General features: G+C 46.4%; 1 protein-coding gene across 2 annotated transcripts in view; it reads left to right on the top strand.

The window, feature by feature from the left end:
• LOC140410772 (glutathione hydrolase 1 proenzyme-like) overlaps window positions 1-19,319 on the top strand; it is a 494,093-nt gene that overhangs the window by 310,557 nt on the left and 164,217 nt on the right. Inside the window, exon 1 of one of the 2 annotated variants that reach the window (XM_072499379.1) lies at window positions 11,490-11,636. The exons of the other annotated variant lie outside the window; for it this stretch is intronic. The gene's annotated coding sequence lies outside the window, so the exon portion shown is untranslated. Of the gene's footprint in view, window positions 1-11,489; window positions 11,637-19,319 lie in introns of those variants that run through there. 2 annotated transcript variants of the gene reach the window in all.

Genomic DNA, 19,319 nt, shown 5'->3' with positions numbered 1-19,319 from the left:
AAGGTGAGGATGCAGATGGAGAAATGAGACACCTACCTGTTTGTGCATTGTAGATAATCATGAAGAAGCCTCCCCCAATCCCCATGCTGTGTGCATTGACTAGACCATTGCAGAGCAAGGTAGCAATGGCGGCATCTACAGCTGAGCCGTTCTGCTTTAGAATGTTCCTGCAATGAATCAATGCGAGATTTAGGAATATAGGAACAGGAGGGAGGAGGAATAGGTTGAGGTTATTCAGACCCTCAGGTCTGTTCCGTCATTCAATATGATCATGACTGATCATAGAATTCCTACAGTGACGAAGGAGACTATTTGGCCCATCAGTTCTGCACTGACCGTCTAAAAGAGCACCCTACCGAGACCCACTCCCCTGCCCTATCCCTGTAACCCCTTTAGACTCTAAGAGGCAATTTAGCATGGCTAATCCACAAACCTGCACATCTTTGGACTATGGGAGTGAACAGGAGCAACCGGAGGAAACCCATGTAGACACGGGGAGAAAGTGCAAACTCCACACAGTCACCTGAGGCCGGAATTGGACCCGAGTCCCTGTGAGACAGCAGTGCTAACCACTGTGCCACCGTGCCACCTGTGATGTGTATCTTAACTCCATCTACTTGCTTCCTGTTGTCTGATGACCCTTGCCTAATAAAAATCTATAAATCTCAGTTTGGAGTTTTTCGAAGGAATCCGCCCCCACTCCCAGCCCCAACAACATCTCAGGGGTGAGTGAGTCCCAGGTGCACAAAGGTGCTGCCTGACAAGACCCAACTCTAATTTCACAGACTGAAGTTGCCAATGAGATAAGCCCTTGATCCTTTATATTGCGGGAACATTAGTCGATCCAACCTGTTCTCATAATTGAACTCTTTACCTCCTCCCCACCAACCCTGCCTCCCCATGTCATTCTGATGGATCTGTAATATACTCCGTCTAATAGGCCAAGATGCAATCCAAGGGTTGAATGCTATACTCTATTTTAGGTCACCAAGAGCTTTGTGTAGCTGCAGCAAAATGTCTACCCCTTTATCTTCAGATAAAGGCCAACATTTCATTAGCCTTTTAAATTATTTTAAGTTATTTTTTGTATTTGAGTATGAGCATTTAGTGATTGACAGTATGTTTGGTTTGTCTACAGAGTCGTCAGGCAACATGCAGTCTCCTGTACTCCATGGGCCGAAAAAAGCCTTCACAACCTCAATTCAAAGATCAATGAGCAGGTATACAAACCAGCAGCAGCCAGGTTTGATCTCCAGTTCCTTCTGAGTTGGGCTCAATTGAGGCTATGGTTGAAGCCTCAATGTCCTGAATTAGGGATTGTTGTGGGCCAGGGTTTAGAGAACCCCAAAATGTATCATGGAGTTCACCTGACCCACAACTTTTAATAGATTGTGGTATGTGGAGCACATGGCCCACTCTACAGGTGTGGTAGAGCAGAAAATGGACCAGTATTTTTTTAAAAACAAAACAATGTTTATTTTATGAACTCAAGTTAACCTTTTTAAAACAAACAGTGAATATCTTAGCTACCATTAATTCAAATACAACCCACAAAGACTACAACACTAAGTAACCTGTATGCTGCCCTTTTACACCCAGAAGACTTAACAAACCTTTAAACAGAAGCACATCAGAGTTTACATTCAATACTGAAAACATTTATAATTCTGAATTCACCAAATGATTAAAAGATAGTCACCATGGCCGAGAGTTCAACAATACAGCTGCTTTGGCTGACTTCAGCTGCAACACATTCAAGCTTTTCTCAAAGTGAAACTAAAAAGCAGAACCAGAGCTCAGCTCCACCCACACTCTGCCATCACTGCAGTAACATGAGCAGCCAAATATTTCTTAAAGCGACATTCTCATGACAGGGATGCAAATAGGAAAAATTCTGGATCATGGAATGGAAAACTTTCAAAAATTGGGGTTGATTCTTTTAGAACAGAGAGGTTTATGAGATCATTTAATAAAATCATGCAGTTCAATAGTTGGCCAGTGGCTCTTTTGTACCAGTCTTTGAAAGAGCTATCCAATTAGCCCCAGTCCCTGATCTTTTCTCATGGCCCTACAATTTCTCACCCCATCAAACTTCCCTTTTGAAGGTAGCCATCATGTGGCGATGCCGGCATTGGACTGGGGTGGGCACAATAAGAAGTCTTATGACACCAGGTTAAAGTCCAACAGGTTTGTTTCGAATCACTAGCTCTCGGAGCGCAGCTCCTTCATCAGGTGATTTCTGAGGTGAGGTCAGGACTCACCTGAGGAAGGAGCAGCGCTCCGAAAGCTAGTGATTCAAAACAAACCTGTTGGACTTAACCTGGCGTTGTAAGACTTCTTACTGTTCCCTTTTGAAGTTCACACTAAATCTGCTTGACCCACTCTTTCAGGTCCTGCAGCATTCAGATCATACCAACTTGCTGTGTAAAATAACTCCCCTCAGCTACCTGGCCTAGTGTTGTGGTCATTATTAAACCAGTAAGCAATTGTACATACTCAGTTTACCTGCAAGCTGGAGTCCATCTCATTGGTCGATCCACCAACGACCCTCCGGGCATGACTTCTGAGCCACTGACCTGGTCTCTCTAAACATCACAACAGCGAGGTATTTGTCGCTCTTTCTTTATACTGTTTCTGGCTCCAGCCTTGTACCATATTAGGTAATATCTGTTTTTTAGCCCATTTAATAGATTTTCAATTACATTGCTGTCCTGTTCTATACCATTGTCTCCTACTTAGGCACCCTGCAGGAATCCCAAGGTCCACGCTTGAAAAACATGGCCATTTAGCTTCACTTGTTATCCCTTGTACTGTTAACAATCCCGAAGGGCCAGTCGAGGAAGACAGATTTATTAGTTTTAACTATCAATAAAGGATCTGTTGTCTTTCTCACAGTCTGAGGCAATGACAGCAGGCGATCGAGGGAGGTCATCCTACCTGACTGTTTGCCCCTCTACTGTGGCTACATTCGTGGCCGGGTGTTCCTGGAGAAGGAGCATATGGTGTTCACGGGCACCATTGAGGCATTCTGTGCCTGCTGAGCCCCTCTGGATCTGGGATGCTTTATCGACTCTTTTAACCACATTTTAGTTTGATGTTTTAAATTTCATTTGTGATTCTTTTTTGTTTAAGGCAGTATCCCTTACGGGACTGCCACTTTTAATTTGTCCCTCAGTTGATTTAATTTAGTTTATTTGGTTTGTATAAAATAGTTGAGGCAAGCACGCCTGCACAGTTTTAAATCTGTTTTGCAGAACTTGCTGATTCTATCTTGGCTGAATTGCCCATCATGCATTGCTCCATGTCTGTATGACGCAGTTCTTATGATGTCTTCGGTCTCGAACTTCTGTTTTCACCCCGATGTTCCATGTTACCACCGTGAGACAAACTTTGCCTACATGGCTACACTACAACTGGTTTGCAATCGATAATATAAAATAAATAAGGACATGTTACATGCAGGTTCAAAAGTAATTGTACATTCTGAAGATAAATCATACGTTGGCTTCCATACCTGGTTCACTTTTGTCTAAAGGTGGCATGCTCGAATTGGCTTTGTGCTTGACCTTTGTAAGGTCAGCAGTTTCCCTCTGTTGGACACGGGAGGGGAGCAAGCGAATGGCAGCTTGCTATTCTGGGCGTTGGCGGAGTTGCTGATGCGGCCACGAGAGGCTTGGGACAGGTAGGTCGAATCAGTGGTGGGGTGGGGGTGGAGTGGACCGGGGTTGGGGGCATGGAGGAGTGGAAGAGGGATCCAAGTGAGGGTAGAGCATGGAGTCAGGGGCATGGAAGAGTGACGTGGGAACGGCTTGGTGTCCTGGGAGTCGTGGTGGGGAAGTTGGGGGGAGGCAGGTGCTGGTGGTGGGCGACTGTCAGTCAATGTAAGAAAATGAAGGGTCTAAAGGATGGTGTCAGTACTGTCCAAATGTTGGCTCATCTCAGGATGTTGTTTGGCAGAGTCCTTCGAGCACTTCAGTTTACATACAGCATTTCAATTGTCCCTGCTGAATGTGACCTCAGACAGTAATGCATAGAAGGAAGGACCATTGAATCCTTCAGCCGTGCCCCACAGAATGGTAAGTACAACACTGGACGCCAATGAGAACAATAAAACGTGATTTAAAAAAACACAACATTGTTTCTTCCACATCAAAGGAAATGTCTTTAGCCGTAGAATCATAGAATCCCAACAGTGCAGAAGCAGGCCATTCGGCCCATTGAGTCTGCACCCACCTTCTGACAGGGCACCCTACCAAGGTCCACTCCCCCGTCTAATCCCCGTAACCCCATACCATCTCTGGATACTAAGGGACAATTTTATCATGGCCAATCCACCGAAGCTGCACATCCTTGGACTGTGGGAGGAAACCGGATCACCCGGAGAAAATCCACGCAGACACGAGGAGACTGTAGGGCGGCACGTTAGCACAGTGGTTAACACGGTTGCTTCACAGCGCCAGGGGCCCGAGTTCGATCCCCGGCTTGAGTCACTGTCTGTGCGGAGTCTGCACATTCTCCCCGTGTCTGCATGGGTTTCCTCCGGGTGCTCCGAGTTCCCTCCCACAAGTCCTGAAAGACGTGCTGTTAGGTGAATGGGACATTCCGAATTCTCCTTCTGCGTACCCGAACAGGCGCCGGAGTGTGGCGACTAGAGGCTTTTCACAGTAACTTCATTACAAGTGTTAATGTAAGCCTACTTGTGACACTAATAAAGATTATGGTGACGTACAAACTCCACACAGACAGTTACTCAAGGCAGGAATTGAACATGGTTCTCTGGCGCTGTGAGGTAACCACTATGCCACCATGCCACCCCAAAACACCCTTGTGACCATCAATTTATGGCAACCATGAGGCATGCCGGTACATTGAGCTCTTTGACTGATACACCGTGCCACCTTTGTGCTCTCAATGAATCGTGTGTTGATTGCAATGGAGTTGGGCAGGAAAGTTGTGACCATTGTCCAGTGGGCTCGTTTATTGCCCACCCTTCCCTGCTGCATTGTCAGCTGACTGTGGGTTTCACCATTGAGAGGTTTCCCACCACGTAATCGCGTGTGTCGCCCACGCACTGTGCTGGCACATCAAATTTCAATTCCAGTCATGTGGGGGAATGGGAAGAATCAGAGACTGGAATAGTACACACTTGAGATTCCTTTATCGAGAAGGCAGTGCCACTGAAAAAATTCCATACAATTTTCAAATTGGTGAAAGAGGCCCTAGTGAAACAAAATATAAACATTGACACAGACGTGGGGGCCATTTAACCCTTCATAACCGACAGCTTCCCTAGAGATTGATGAGATTTTAAAGAGATATCACATGTTTACTGTAACAATGTTTAAAGACAAATCACTGTTCACGAAAAACTATTTTTCCCCCCATTGGCAGCTTATACTTCAAAATGTGGACAGAAATCCCCCCCTTCCTATCTACATTTAATGACAACCCAGATCCCAATTTTGTTATGTTACTTAGTCTCTTAAGTAGACATCCAATCCCTTAACACCAGTCCAAAGTGTTTCACAGTCTCCAAGGGGCTACTTCTATCCTTTTCCTTCACGTGTTTCATCTTTCACCAGAGAATCCACAAAATCTAGAGATTTTTCCTGGGGGTTGTCATGTGAGAGTACCTTTAAGAAATGGGTGTTTACTACTGCAGTGATGTCAGAGAGTGGGTGGAGCTGGACTGTCTGTCAGCTTTTTACTTTCGTTTTAGGCTGTTTGCTGCAGGGTCGGTTTTAGTTTCGTTTTCAAAGCTGGATAGCTGCAGTCACAGCCAGAAGGTGTATGAATCTCTCCCTGTAATCTAAAGACTGTAAATCAATCCTGGTGATTTACAACTAATAACAATAATGACTTTAACCTGATGTGCTTCTGGTAAAAGATGTTTTAAGTCTTATGGATGTTAAAAGGAAATAGTAAAAGTTATAGGTCAGGTGAACTCCATGATTAACACTTTGGGGTTCTCTAAACCCTAGCCCATAACAGGGTTCTCCTCCTGGCTTCAGCTAGGCTAATCCTCCAGCCTTGTTTTAACTTTGGGAATGGCTAAAGGGATATGAGGAACAGGCAGAGAGGTGGATTTGAGACCAGGAAGAGACCAGCCATGATCTGATTGAATGGTTGAGCAGGCTTGGAGGGCTGAATTGCCCATTTCTGCTCTTAATTCCTATGTTCATAAGTTCCAAAACTAATGCAAACAGCTCAGGTCTTGGTCATGTGATGAGGTGGGTTTGGGTCATGCGGTTTAGCTAACCCCCCCCAACCAATTAAAACCTATTGGACTGGATTCACCATTATTGGGACTATGTCCCCACGCCGGCGTTTTACTCCTGAAAATCCTGGATCAAAGGGACACGAATTCCCAGCCCTGCAGGGGGCTAGCAGGGACCCGGAGTAAATCTCACAGCTTTTGCTGCAAATACAGGCCCCCACACCTCTGTGTCAGAGGCCACGCATGCGCAAGGCGGTGGCCTCCAGTGGCCGCACCATGCTCCATGGCGGACTCGGACTGCGGAGCTAGACCCACAAAGGAGGCCCCCCGATCGGCCGCGCGCCTGACCCTCAACCCCCGCAGGAATATTCCCCGGCCGCCTATAAGACCCCCCGGCCTCCGATCTGCCTGCCCCAACCAGGGCGGCCGTGGACTGAGTCCGCAGCCGCCACGCGAGTACCGTGATCAGCTGGAGCGCCCTACCTTTTTTAAAAAAATGTTTTTATTGGGTTTTATATATGATGTAATTACAAATATACACATAGAAAAACAAAGGAAGTAAAAAACACATAACAGGAAAGGGGGGCCTTCACCCCTCCCCCTCTCCCCCCACCACCCTTACTTCTCTTTTTTTTACAAAACAAAACAGGGTGGAAGGGTCATCTGGGTGATACCCCTGATGCTAGCAACACTTCTCGGTCAGTTTTTTTTATCTCTGTACTGTTGCATTAGTTTCTTTCTTTCTTTCCTTCTTTCCTTCTTTCTTTCTTTCCTTCTTTCCTTCTTTCTTTCATCCCTCCCTCCCTCTCTTCCTCCCTTCCTTCCTTTCTTTCCTTGTGTCTGTTATGTTCCCCTGCGCTCTCCCCCCAGTTTGTGTTCCCTCCTCTTTTCTCCCTTCTGTTTCCCTTTATTGTTCTCCCCCCCACATCCCCCCACCCCACACCCCCGCCCCCACCCTCCTTCAAGTTCGCCACTAGAGGTTCAGGTGAAGGGTTCTCCGTGAGGTGGAAGTTGTTCATCGACTTTTTCCACATTGGCTCCCACATGCTACAGCTGCAAACAGGAATTTGGTCCCACCCAAGTATTGAAACAGCTCTTAGCAAAGTCATAAATAACAGGTAATTGACTGTGACAGAAGGCTATCCCTTCTCATCCAGCTTGATCAGTCTGTGGCCTTCTTTCTGTAACCTTTGACATAGTTGACCTCAAAATTCTGCTCCAATGCCTCTCCATGGTTGTCTGTTTGGGTGTGATTCTCTTGGCTGGTTCCCTTCTCATATATCCAGTTACAGCCAGAGAATCAACTGCAACAGTCTCTCTTCCCTCTCCCGCATGTTTATATCCCCAAGGATCTATCATTGTCCCCTTCCTGTATCTGATTGATATGTAGCCACTCGGAGACACCTTCAAAAAACACATCATAAATTTTCATTATTGGTAAGACCCAGTCCTGCCCGACCTCCAAGTTGTTAAATCTCACTTCTTGGGTCAAGATTCCTGTCAATCCTCGCAATATCTCCTGCATTAACTCAATGTTCACTTTTATTCCCTAATGCTTCTGCAAGTGCATTGGGAATGCCTTTCAATAGTGTAGGGGGTTCTGCTATGAGAGTCTGCGTTCCCACGGCTTATTCCTAGTCTGTGGGACACCCTGAGTGTTTTGAGGCACTCTCACCCCTGGTTCTGTACTCGGGATTTATTAGCAGAGTGTGGGTAAAAAGGCAGGGAAGGCTTCTGATGCAAGGTCAACAGCTGAACTCACCAAACTTACACTACAATAATACACACTGGATGAGGGAGAAAGAAGGAAACATGCAGATACAATATACCACAAGCAAAAGAGAAAAAAACAACTCCAACCTCCCACTTCCCTCTCCTGACTGACTAGATTGGGGCTTGTGGTGTCAGGATCACCACAGTGATCTGGACAGATGCTTTCAAAATGCGGTTTCATTTCCCCCTTGGCTGGATTCTCCGATTTTGCGGCTAAGTGCCGATGCCGGCATGGGAACTGTGGCGTTTTACGATGCCAAAATCGGCGCCGAACCCATACCGATCCTTGGACTGGTGAGGGGCTAGCAGCCGTGCGGGGTAAAACCCCCGGCTCCCACGACATAAACGGCTGGAGAATGTCCAAGTCCGTGGCCGTGCATGCGCACATCGACGGTCTGCAGCGGTCGCGCCATAAAACATGTCGCGGCCATGCGCGGTCCCGGCCTGCCAAATACTGCCCCCCTGGTCAACCCCTGGCCACCCCCCACCAGTCCCCCCAGCCCTCACAGAAGCCCCCCCCCGGCTCCCGGTCAACTGTGGTGGTGCTGGAAACAGTCCGCAGCCGCCACGCCGGGTTCCTGTCCACTGAGGCCACAAGTCAACCGCACGGTCAGGAACCCGGTCCATCAGGGGCGGAGCATCGGGGAGGGCCTTCCGATGGTGCGCCAACGCTGTTCCAACAGCGGGCGGCGCACGGCGCGATGACGCCATTTCAGAGAGGGCGAGGAATAGAAAACCGGCGTCAAACCAGTGCCGCCGCTGATTTGGGCATCAGAAGGGTATCTCCGCCCGATCACCGATTATCATATCGCTGTCGGGCAACAAAGAATCCCGTGCCTTTTCTTCTTCCACCCAGATTATAGTTGCTAGGATGGCTTCTCCGTGTGTCCAATCTTGACCTGGTTTTGTCTTGCATTATGTGGTAACTGCTTCCGGGGTGACCTGATTAAGTGATGATTGTTTGGCCCATTGTCCTGATGTTGTGAGTAAGCTTTGTAGATGGTTTGATGGGACTGCCTTTGTTGGGATGGAGGCGTTAATGGGGTTGGTGGATTTGCAGCATATCTGGAGTTGACTCCACTGTGGGGGCTTCTGGAGAGCCCATGCTCGAACTCTGTCTCAGGCTATTGCTTAAATGTTAATGTCTCTTGGGGTGTGATTCACAGACAGGCTTCTGTTCCATGGCCATTTAAAAAAACAGGGGCTGGATTCTCTGTTGCCCGCGCCGATATCGTAATCGACGATCAGGCGGAGAATTGACTCCGATGCCCAAATCGGGGCCAGCCCAGGTTTGACGCCGGTCAGCCATGCTCCACCCCCTCTAAAAGAGCATCATCGTGGTGCGCCATTGCAACATTGTTGGCCCGTCATCGGCAGGCCCTTCAGACTGGAAGGGAGCACTCCTGCCTGCAGATTGTAGAGCGATATTCGTTCATCCTCGTGAGACCATGCAGACGCTGCGACAATGCTTATGTGTACTGGGGCAAGCATGGTAGCACAGTGGTTAGTATTGTTGCCTCACAGTGCCAGGATCCCAGGTTCGATTCCCACTTGGGTCACTGTCTGTGCGGAGCCTGCATGTTCTGTCTGAATGGGTTTCCTACAGATGTTCCGGTTTCCTCCCACAAGTCCTGAAAGACGTGCTGTTGGGTAATTTGGACATTCTGAATTCCCCCTGTATGTACCCGAACGGGCGCCGGAATGTGATGACTAGGGGCTTTTCACAGTAACTTCATTGTAGTGTTAATGTAAGCCTACTTGTGACAATAAAGATTATTCTTATTCTTATATATTCATGCACAGGGCCGTATTCTTTGCAGACAGAAAGAACATGTACACACATTCTGCCTCTTTCAGTGGAACAAAATAAGGAGCTGTGAATCACTGTTTAATTCTTCAGGGCAATATCTTGACAAATTAGAGTCAAGGTGCCGAGTTTAAATTTCTAACGATGCTCGGCAGTTAATTGTCAGTCACCGTCATTTGGTACACTCTCGATAGCACTCCTGTACCAATCGGAATCCCCTTGCCAACCAATCAGCACTCTCTTCTTATGTAGTATAAATTGTTGTTCCCTTTACGTTTGGTGTTCTTACAAATTGTCCTGAAAAGTGCAAGATAAAAAGCTTTGACAAAATTGTCACTTTTTCAGAAATGCTGAGTGTCTTTGTTGTCTGCAAAACTCAGACATTTCAACCAGTTTATTACTCAAATGTTTTACCCAGGTGCCCGTATTGGCAAGATGATCAAAGGGCAAGCACAGGTTTACAATTCAACCAAGTTTATTATCAAACACTGTAAAACAGTAACCTGCCTTAAATGATCCTAACTACAATAATCCCAAGATTCTAAGATCCCAAGATTACCCATGTCAATGAACTCGATCAAGCTGCCAGTCTAATTCTCTGAGTTATGGTTGTCTCAGGGCCTCAGCCCACGGAGGTGGGTCTCGTTCGCCGCCCCCATCCGTCCTCTGGTCCACCGTTGAATCTTCCCTGTTGAATCTGCATGAGTCTTGGCTGGGGAGGGTCCTGGTGGTAAATTCCTTTTCCCCTCTTCACACTTTTCCAGAAGGTTCTCTGGCCCCCAGCCAATGAAGTCTCAGGCAGGAGGCGCAACACCCAATGGAGTTGCCGATTGCAATTCTGCAGAACACCACGGACCCACCCCCAGTGTCCATCTCCAGGTGTATTGTCTGCATGTAACCTTACTCCCTTTATGGCAATGGCAGGAAATGTGTGTGCCAGAAAGTCTAGCACTGTCGCCTAGGTGCCAACCTGGCACTGCCAAGGTGCCAGGCTGCCACTGCCAAGGTGCCAAGCTGGAATGTTTCCCGTGACATGGATCGGGCCCAGGGGTGCCCTGCATTGGTGCGGGGGGGTTGAGAGGTCACCCCTTATAGGTCAGTTGGGGCTTGGGGAGAGTTTGGGAGTCGGAATGACGGATCTCCCTGCACTGGGAAATTCTGGCGAGTGGAGCTCCTCAGTGCAGAAAACGGGACTAAGTGTGCCTCGTCAGGGAGTTCTTTGCTGAGGCCCCAGATCTACCCGAATGGCCGTTTCGGCATGGTGTTTCTCGGCCCTCCGATCACCGGGGGAAGACCTGGCTAATCGCGTGCGGTATGGGACTCTGTTCCCATTCAGGTAAATCTTGCCCTAAGTGTCCAATTATATATCGGGCCTAAAATTCAGGCCATTGACCATTTTACCACATCTTTTAGGAGGACAGTTGGAGTGTACGAATCCCTGGCGGCTGAAGACATGGCCACCATTGGTGGGTTAAAGGTTGGGGCTAAATGAACAAGATGTAATTCATTTTTGGTCACTGTCAATGAGGTTGACTCAGGCAGACCATAAAACAGCACTTTTCCCTGATTATGGCAGTCTGAGGGTTAAAGAAGAGATCATTGCACACTTGTTGCAACCTTCAACCTCTTGAAGTTAAATGTTAACAAATACCATGCCAATTGAATGTTTTCTTAACACATCTTTCAATAAAGCTTGATAATTACAGTGTCTCTGTGCCAAAGACTCCAGTTCCACCTGAACAATGTTCAATTGTATCAAGAGCACAGTAGGAGATACTGGATTAATCCATCTTCAATTCACGTACCTTAAAGGCTTCATTTCACATCATATCACAGAAGGTAAAGTTATGTATTTTCTGCATTTTTAAGCAACTTATTTTTTCATATTTGTGTGGCTTTCTCTACAAACGAACAAGAGATGGAATGAATGGAAATAATAAGATATTTCTCTGTTCAAATGTGTGCCTCCAGTATAAAGTTATTTCACTGGGGCTACAGGATTCATATCTCATGTATCTACTGGGGCAAAAGTTGACTAAGACCTGAAAATAGATGCGAGAATTGTGATGAGTCATTAACCTGCTCCATTCAGTCCACGTTAAATTATAGTAGTATTAGTAACATTAAACTCTGTTAACTGGCTGCATACCTCAGCATAGGACCCGCATTTGTGTGAAGCTAGCACCACCTAAAGTTAAACTTTACTACTTAAAGTCAGTATGCACCTATTAATGGAAGGGCCATTCTGGTGGTGAAACTGTTTGCAGAATTATTCTGAGTATGGTGAAGAATGAAAAACGATGAGAAAGGACAGAGAATGTGCTCAAAGGTTGCTTGATGTGGCATTGGAGACTTTGGTATAGGATCTTTGGCAGGAAAAGAGGAATCATCTATAAATAGGGGGCGAGGAGGACATCCAGGTACACACAGAAAAGGCAGAGGGTGTTAAGCAATGGGTTAAGAGACATTCCAATAAGTTGTCTCATTTATGTTAAGTATCCAATAATTGACACTGATATGTAAAGAGGCTTCAGGTGGCCTTTGTGTCAGGTGATGTGAAGATAGAGTTGTGTGCAGAGTCAGTTAAAGTGAAATAAAGGTGTTTGTGAAAAGGAGCAAATCCTTTGCCTCTTTGTACAACGATGTGGAGATGCCGGCGTTGGACTGGGGTGAGCACAGTACGAAGTCTTACAACACCAGGTTAAAGTCCAACAGGTTTGTTTCGATGTCACTAGCTTTCGGAACGCTGCTCCTTCCTCAGGTGAATGAAGAGGTGCGTTCCAGAAACACATATATAGACAAATTCAAAGGTGCCAAACAATGCTTGGAATGCGACCATTAGCAGGTGATTAAATCTTTACAGATCCAGAGATGGGGTAACCCCAGGTTAAAGAGGTGTGAATTGTGTCAAGCCAGGACAGTTGGTAGGGTTTTGCAGGCCAGATGGTGGGGGCTGAATGTAATGCAACATGAATCCCAACATGGAAGTCAGGGAACACTTCAGCAGTCAAGGGCATTCAGCCTCTGATCTCCAGGTAAGTGTTCTCCAAGGCGGCCTTCAGGACGCGCGACAACGCAGAATCGCCGAGCAGAAACTTATAGCCAAGTTCCACACACATGAGTGCGGCCTCAACCGAGACCTGGGATTCATGTCGCATTACATTCATCCCCCACCATCTGGCCTGCGAAATCCTACCAACTGTCCTGGTTTGATACAATTCACACCTCTTTAACCTGGGGTTACCCCATCTCTGGATCTGTAAAGATTTAATCACCTGCTAATGGTCGCATTCCAAGCATTGTTTGGCATCGTTGAATTTGTCTATATATGTGTTTCTGGAACAGACCTCTTCATTCACCTGAGGAAGGAGCAGCGCTCCGAAAGCTAGTGACATCGAAACAAACCTGTTGGACTTTAACCTGGTGTTGTAAGACTTCGTACTGTCTTTATACAACAGCAGCTAAACGTCTAACAAATGGTAGCAGAGGACAGTTGCTGTGAAAATGTGAAGGGTTGAAAGACACAACTTTTCCAGACCAAACCAAGGAGTGAGTGAGAAGAAAAAAAAAAGAAGATATATGGCTGAACCAAGGATAAAGATGGCCGGATATGACTACCCCCCGCTTATGTTCTGAAAAGGGATCATACGATCAATGGAGAAGTGCAGTAGTTACGTGGACTAAGGTAACAGCCTTGGGAAAGAGGAAACAAGGTATGGCATTGGCTCTTTCTCTACCATATGGCAGTAAAATCCGAAGCAAAGTGTTTTCAGAGCTGGAATTGGAAGAGTTAGACTCAGAAGAAGGTCTGGAGAATCTATTACGCTATATGGATAAGATTTATAAAAAGGGTGACTTGTTAAGTGCGTATGAAGCATGGTCAGATTTCAATAGGTTCCGGAAAATAGAGGAATTCTCCATGGAAGACTAATGGAATTTGGCAGACTATATAAAAGGCTGCAGAAACACAACCTGGAATTTCCACAGTCTGTGTTGGCCTTTAAATTACTTGACTGTGCTATAGTGAGCAACATGGATAGGCTCCTGGTTTTGACAGGAGTTCAGTTTACTGATAAGGATATCTTATTCGATCAGATGACAGAAGCTTTAAAAAAGTTTCTGGGGAAACATTCAATTCCGATGGCTCTGATGACCCAAATAGGTCAGCCTGCAATAAAGCAGAATATGGAAGACACCCTACTAACAGGATGGCAAAATCGTATGGCTACAAGCAGGTTCCAAGACTATAGAAGGAGACCGAGACCCGGAAATTATGAAGACAGAAACCCAGTTAGAACGTACAATAGGAAGATGAACCCCAGAAATGCCCGTAGTATGATAAATCACTGTTTTCGATGTGACTCTCAATACCATTATGCTCTCAACTGTCCAATACGTTATAATAGAGTGTTTGAAGCGACGCATGACACGGAAGAGTCAGAAGAGGAAAAAGATAGTGACCAGAAAGAAGGCATTGTCCTATTGACAAGCAGTTTTACGCCGATAATGAGGGTGTTGGTTGCAGAATCCTTCAACTGTGCTGTATTGGACAGTGGCTGCACATCTACTGTGTGTGGAATTGACTGGTTAAAATGTTACCTGGACTCCTTGAATGCTGAAAATCGTAACAAGGTTAAGGAATTTGAAAGTTCCACAAGTTTCAGCTTTGGGGATGATAATACTCTGAAGTTGCTGAAAAGAGTGGTGATCCCTTGCAATATTAGAACAAGAACAAAGAACAAAGAAAAGTACAGCACAGGAACAGGCCCTTCGGCCCTCCAAGCCCGTGCCGACCATGCTGTCCGTCTAAACTAAAATCTTCTACACTTCCTGGGTCCATATCCCTCTATTCCCATCCTATTCATATATTTGTGAAGATGCCCCTTAAATGTCACTATCGTCCCTGCTTCCACCACCTCCTCCGGCAGCGAGTTCCAGGCACCCACTACCCTCTGTGTAAAAAAGCTTGCCTCGTACATCTCCTCTAAACCTTTCCCCTCGCACCTTAAACCTATGCCCCCTAGTAATTGACCCCTCTACCCTGGGGAAAAGCCTCTGACTATCCACTCTGTCTATGCCCCTCATACGTTTGTAGACCTCTATCAAGTCATCCCTCAGCCGCCTTCGTTCCAGTGAGAACACACCGAGTTTATTCAACCTCTCCTCATAGCTAAAGCCCTCCATACCAGGCAACATCCTCATAAATCCCTTCTGCACTCTCTCTGAAGCCTCCATATCCTTCTGGTAGTGTGGCAACCAGAATTGAACACTATACTCCAAATGTGGCCTAACTAAGGTTCTATACAGCTGCAACATGACTTGCCAATTCTTATACTCAATGCCCCGGCAATTGAAGGCAAGTATGCCGTATGCCTTCTTGACTACCTTCTCCACCTGTGTTGCCCCTTTCAGTGACCTGTGGACCTGTACACCTAGATCTCTCTGACTTTCAATACTCTTGAGGGTTCTACCATTCACTTTATATTCCCTACCTGCATTAGACATTCCAAAATGCATTACCTCACATTTGTCCAGGTTAAACTCCATCTGCCATCTCTCCGCCCAAGTCTCCAAGCAATCTAAATCCTGCTGTATCCTCTGACAGTCGGACTATTGCCGGAGTGAATCATTTCATTAGTATAGATGTTGTATCAAGTGAGATACCTTTGCTTCTGAGCAGACCCTCGATGAAGAAAGCACACATGAAACTGGATATGGAACAGGATAAGGCAACCGTTTTTGGAAAGACAGTGGACTTACAATTCACACAGTCGGAACACTATTGTATTCCATTACTGACAAATAGAATTTCAAGTACAGTTGTTAAGGATGTGTTAATGGCAGTTGAAAATGGGACTTTAGCTGATTAAAAGCTTGTTGTATTAAAACTGCATAGGCGATTTGCGCAATCGTCTCCTCGGAGGCTGAAAAATTTATTAAAGGATGCAGGGGTAAGGGATGAAGACTATACTAAACTGATAGAACAGGTTAGTGATCACTGTGAAGTTGGTAGGACGTACATAAGAACACCGGCATGACCGATAGTAACCCTACCTTTGGCCAGGGATTTTATTGACATTGTGGCCATGGACCTTAAGATCTGGAATAAAGCCAATAATATATTTATTTTGCATTTTGTAGATTTAGCAACCAGATTTAGTCAATCAACGATTGTATGAAGTAAAGAAAAGAGGGTAATTCTGGATCAAATCGTGGAAAACTGGATAGGGACAGGAATGGGCCCACCGCAAAACTCCTTACGGACAATGAGAGAGAATTTGCTAATGATGACTTTAGGTATATATGCGAAAATGTGAATATAACAGTTATGAATACGGCTGCGGGAAGCCCATTTAGTAATGGTGTGTGTGAAAGAAACCCTATGGTAATAGATGACATGCTCCGGAAAGTTTTGGCAGATAGACCAAACTGCAAGCTAAATTTGGCTTTAGCATGGCGGTACATGCAAATAATTCATTGCAGATGGTTGGGGCTATAGTCCCTATCAATTAGTGTTTGGTAGAAATCCTAAAATTCCGTCCAATTTAGATGACCAGCCTCCAGCTTGGGAAGGGACTACAATTAGCTCTGCCTTTGCTGAGCATTTAAATGCATTACATAGCAGTAGAAAAGCTTTTTTGGAAGCAGAAGTCTCTGAAAGAATTCGCAGAGCTTTAAGACATAATGTACTGCCATCAGATACCGTTTTTCAGCAAGGAGACATAGTATACTATAAGAGAGACAATTTTAATGAATGGAAAGGCCCAGGGACGTTCATAGACATCGAGAGCAAAACAATTATTTTGCAACAATGCAATGAAACTGTTAGGGTACAGTCATCAAGGATAATGAGTACAGATTACAAATTTTCAAATTTAGACAGAGCAGACAGACATGACGAAGAAGCAGAGTCATCTGGTACGCATGTGTTACAGAACTATGAGGACCAGTTAACTGATAGAGACAGAGTTTCTGAAGAGGAACACAACACTTCTGATGAATTAGAACAGGTAATTTTTCCGAACGGACAACTGCCAAAAGTTGGTACAAATGTGACATACATCCCTGAAGGGTCTAGTCAATGGAAGGCTGCAACTGTTATTAGTAGAGTAAGGAAGACCACTGGAAACTATAAACATTGGTTGAATGTACAGCAGAATGAAGTCGTAAGAGGAATACCGGGGTATAGAGTCAGGAGATAAGAAAACTAATGAGGGGTTTCAGAGGACCTGGGTATAAAACCCACAACGGAGAATTCAGCGGGAAGAAAGGATTGAAGGGCCTCGCTTACAGCAAGGGGGAATAGCCGCAAAGGAGAATTCTGGGAGAGGGGATTGCCGCGAAGGGGAATTCCGCAAGATTAGAGGGTGTAAGGAAGGCCGGAAGTGATAAAAGAGTTGGGGATCTACGCTGGGTGCCCAAGGGATTTATTGTGCAGACGATAGAAATCATCATCTAAAATTAATTCAGAAGATGCGAGAGAAGCGATACAATCCAGACACATCCGAGCAAAAGGCCAGATGGACGCGCCAAGCTAAAAACAAGTATGAGAAAAGGGTATGATATGCGCTTTCAGGAATCAAGCGATGAATAAAGCCAAGGGGCGGATTCTCCGACCCCCCGCCAGGTGGGAGAATCACCGGGGGACGGCGTGAATCCCGCCCCGCTGCTTCGACGCCGACTGCCGAATTCTCCAGCGCCGGTTTTCGGGTGGGGGCGGGGATCGTGCCGCGCTGGTCGGGTGCCGTTGGCAGCAGCCCCCCCAGGAATTCTCCAGGCCCCGATGGGCCGAACGGCCACCCATTTTCGGCCAGTCCTGCCAACGTGAAATAGGCAAGGTCCATACCGGCGGGACCTGGCTTGGAGGGTGGTTAGCGGGGTCCTGGGGGGGGGGCAGGGGGGGTTCCGGCCCCGGCGGGGGCCCCCACGGTGGCCTGGACTGAGATCGGGGCCCACCGATCTGCGGGCGGGCCTGTGCCATGGGGGGCACTCTTTCCCTCTGCGTCGGCCTCTGTAAGGCTCCGCGATGGCGGCCAGCGCAGAGAAGAAACCCACTGCGCATGCGCAAGAAACACGCCAGCGGTTCTGCGCATGTGCCAGAACATGCTGGCGGTCCTGCGCATGCGCCAACCCGTGCCGGCCGACGGAGGCCCTTCGGCACCGGTTGGTGCGGCGCCAACCCCGCCGACGCCGGCCGAGCCCCCCGAAATGCAGAAGATTCAGCACCTTCCGGGCGGCCCGACGCCGGAGTAGTACACGCCACTCTTTGGTGCCGGTACGGGCCGCCCCGCCGATCGCGGGAGAATCCCGCCCAAGGTAGAGATTGGGGTGATAGGTCTTTTGAGTTAAAAGAAAAGCTAAATTAAAATTCGGAAAGGGTTTGAATTTTATTCTGAATGCACATTTGAAAGACATTGGGAAATTATTGGTTTAATGAATGTAAGGTTAAAAGACGGTCTGCAGACTTTAAGCTACTCATTCAGAGCTGCTGGCAGCTGAAAAAAAAGAGAACCTGTGTTTGTTAAGTTGCTGTTTATGTGTTGGTGTGTGTGATTTTTCCTTGTCTGTGAGTCTGCCTAGTAGTGCCTGAGTCACTGAGGTAACGCTCTGAGGTCTGGTTTTGTCAGTCATTTAAAAGTTGCTTGTTTAATGTATGTAAGACAGATATAGGACAGAGGTCAGAGGTAGGTTCCTTACGCAAAGAGTGGTGAGGCCGTGGAATGCCCTACCTGCAACAGTAGTGAACTCGCCAACATTGAGGGCATTTAAAAGTTTATTGGATAAGCATATGGATGATAATGGCATAGTGTAGGTTAGATGGCTTTTGTTTTTTGACTTCCCATGTCTGTGCAACATCGTGGGCCGAAGGGCCTGTACTGCGCTGTATCGTTCTATGTTCTATTCAGGGGAGGGAGTCAAGACAATGGATTGGGAACATGAAGTTCAAAAATGGAGGGCAGAGAAACGCAGTGCCAGTTCAGATAGTACATCGGATAGTGAACAGGTCCACAGGAAAAGGTCGAGAACTATTGAAAGGACATCCCAGAGCAGAAGGGAAAGATCAAGCAGTAGCAGTAAGAACGTGATAGCAGACGGAAGAGGGGACGTAGTTTTTAAGATCTCGGAACATGAGTAAGACTACAAATACTAACAGGAGTAGAGATTCGTATAGACTAATAGGAGTAGAGATTCCACATGCACATGAAAGTTTTGGTAGCTTCCAATAAATTTGATGAAAAAGTTATCAAAGGTGGCAAACAGCAAGAACTGCACAGTTGGAGTGAATTTGGGGTATACACGGAAGTACTGGGTAGGGGACAAAGAGCTCTATCCCACAGATGGATTTGCATGGAAAAGGTTCTTCCAGATGGAACTTATAAGGCAAAGGCCAGTCTTGTGGCAAGGAGATGTGAAGAAAACTTAGAAGATCAGGATTTAAGGGTAGATTCACCTACGGCAGAAAAGGTTATTTTAAAGATCTTCTTGGCTCTATTAGCCACAAAGGCATGGAATGCAAATCTA

The sequence above is a fragment of the Scyliorhinus torazame genome, chromosome 1, assembly GCF_047496885.1.
Source record: "Scyliorhinus torazame isolate Kashiwa2021f chromosome 1, sScyTor2.1, whole genome shotgun sequence".
In the NCBI taxonomy this organism is placed as follows: Eukaryota; Metazoa; Chordata; class Chondrichthyes; order Carcharhiniformes; family Scyliorhinidae; genus Scyliorhinus; species Scyliorhinus torazame.
This window is presented reverse-complemented; position numbering and strand designations above follow the sequence as displayed.